Here is a 2,974-nt window from a genome sequence, read left to right as displayed (position 1 = left end):
TTCAAACCGCTGCTTTCTGCTATTTTGGGCCCTATTGAATAATGAATGTTTTGAATTTTCTCCAAAAGTAAAGTAGTTGCAAACTCATCCTTTTAGAAACTTGTTTGGGCTGTTGAGAGGAGTAAAAAAACATCAAAATTTTCAATCCTGCATGATTTTACCAAGAAATGTGATTGTTCATTCAAAACTCTGCTTTTTGCTATTGGGCTCTATTGAATAATGAATGTTTTGAATTTTCTCCAAAAGTAAAGCAGTTGCAAGCTCATCCTTTTAGAGTCTTGTTTGGGCTCATGAGAGGAGTAGAAAAACATCAAAAATTTCAATCCTGCACGATTCTACCAAGCAATGTGAGTGTTCATTCAAACCGCTGCTTTCTGCTATTTTGGGCCCTATTGAATAATGAATGTTTTGAATTTTCTCCAAAAGTAAAGTAGTTGCAAACTCATCCTTTTAGAAACTTGTTTGGGCTGTTGAGAGGAGTAAAAAAACATCAAAATTTTCAATCCTGCATGATTCTACCAAGAAATGTGATTGTTCATTCAAAACTCTGCTTTTTGCTATTGGGCTCTATTGAATAATGAATGTTTTGAATTTTCTCCAAAAGTAAAGCAGTTGCAAGCTCATCCTTTTAGAGTCTTGTTTGGGCTCATGAGAGGAGTAGAAAAACATCAAAAATTTCAATCTTGCACGATTCTACCAAGAAATGTGAGTGTTCATTCAAACCGCTGCTTTCTGCTATTTTGGGCCCTATTGAATAATGAACGTTTTGAATTTTCTCCAAAAGTAAAGTAGTTGCAAACTCATCCTTTTAGAAACTTGTTTGGGCTGTTGAGTGGAGTAAAAAAACATCAAAATTTTCAATCCTGCATGATTCTACCAAGAAATGTGATTGTTCATTCAAAACTCTGCTTTTTGCTATTGGGCTCTATTGAATAATGAATGTTTTGAATTTTCTCCAAAAGTAAAGCAGTTGCAAGCTCATCCTTTTAGAGTCTTGTTTGGGCTCATGAGAGGAGTAGAAAAACATCAAAAATTTCAATCCTGCACGATTCTACCAAGAAATGTGAGTGTTCATTCAAACCGCTGCTTTCTGCTATTTTGGGCCCTATTGAATAATGAATGTTTTGAATTTTCTCCAAAAGTAAAGTAGTTGCAAACTCATCCTTTTAGAAACTTGATTGGGCTGTTGAGAGGAGTAAAAAACATCAAAATTTTCAATCCTGCATGATTCTACCAAGAAATGTGATTGTTCATTCAAAACTCTGCTTTTTGCTATTGGGCTCTATTGAATAATGAATGTTTTGAATTTTCTCCAAAAGTAAAGCAGTTGCAAGCTCATCCTTTTAGAGTCTTGTTTGGGCTCATGAGAGGAGTAGAAAAACATCAAAAATTTCAATCCTGCATGATTCTACCAAGAAATGTGAGTGTTCATTCAAACCGCTGCTTTCTGCTATTTTGGGCCCTATTGAATAATGAATGTTTTGAATTTTCTACAAAAGTAAAGTATTTGCAAACTCATCCTTTTAGAAACTTGATTGGGCTGTTGAGAGGAGTAAAAAAACATCAAAATTTTCAATCCTGCATGATTCTACCAAGAAATGTGATTGTTCATTCAAAACTCTGCTTTTTGCTATTGGGCTCTATTGAATAATGAATGTTTTGAATTTTCTCCAAAAGTAAAGCAGTTGCAAGCTCATCCTTTTAGAGTCTTGTTTGGGCTCATGAGAGGAGTAGAAAAACATCCAAAATTTCAATCTTGCACGATTCTACCAAGAAATGTGAGTGTTCATTCAAACCGCTGCTTTCTGCTATTTTGGGCCCTATTGAATAATGAATGTTTTGAATTTTCTCCAAAAGTAAAGTAGTTGCAAACTCATCCTTTTAGAAACTTGTTTGGGCTGTTGAGAGGAGTAAAAAAACATCAAAATTTTCAATCCTGCATGATTCTACCAAGAAATGTGATTGTTCATTCAAAACTCTGCTTTTTGCTATTGGGCTCTATTGAATAATGAATGTTTTGAATTTTCTCCAAAAGTAAAGCAGTTGCAAGCTCATCCTTTTAGAGTCTTGTTTGGGCTCATGAGAGGAGTAGAAAAACATCAAAAATTTCAATCCTGCACGATTCTACCAAGAAATGTGAGCGTTCATTCAAACCGCTGCTTTCTGCTATTTTGGGCCATATTAAATAATGAATGTTTTGAATTTTCTCCAAAAGTAAAGTAGTTGCAAACTCATCCTTTTAGAAACTTGTTTGGGCTGTTGAGAGGAGTAAAAAAACATCAAAATTTTCAATCCTGCATGATTTTACCAAGAAATGTGATTGTTCATTCAAAACTCTGCTTTTTGCTATTGGGCTCTATTGAGTAATGAATGTTTTGAATTTTCTCCAAAAGTAAAGCAGTTGCAAGCTCATCCTTTTAGAGTCTTGTTTGGGCTCATGAGAGGAGTAGAAAAACATCAAAAATTTCAATCCTGCACGATTCTACCAAGAAATGTGTGTTCATTCAAACCGCTGCTTTCTGCTATTTTGGGCCCTATTGAATAATGAATGTTTTGAATTTTCTCCAAAAGTACAGTAGTTGCAAACTAATCTTTTTAGAAACTTGTTTGGGCTGTTGAGAGGAGTAAAAAAACATCAAAATTTTCAATCCTGCATGATTCTACCAAGAAATGTGATTGTTCATTCAAAACTCTGCTTTTTGCTATTGGGCTCTATTGAATAATGAATGCTTTGAATTTTCTCCAAAAGTAAAGCAGTTGCAAGCTCATCCTTTTAGAGTCTTGTTTGGGCTCATGAGAGGAGTAGAAAAACATCAACAATTTCAATCCTGCATGATTCAACCAAGAAATGTGAGTGTTCATTCAAACCGCTGCTTTCTGCTATTTTGGGCCCTATTGAATAATGAATGTTTTGAATTTTCTCCAAAAGTAAAGTAGTTGCAAACTCATCCTTCTAGAAACTTGTTTGGGCTGT

Source organism: Dendrobates tinctorius, unplaced genomic scaffold (genome assembly GCF_039654945.1).
Source record: "Dendrobates tinctorius isolate UK_male_01 unplaced genomic scaffold, ASM3965494v1 ptg000110l, whole genome shotgun sequence".
Taxonomy (NCBI): Eukaryota; Metazoa; Chordata; class Amphibia; order Anura; family Dendrobatidae; genus Dendrobates; species Dendrobates tinctorius.
The sequence above is the reverse complement of the archived record's forward strand: the minus strand, read 5'-3'. Positions refer to the sequence as shown.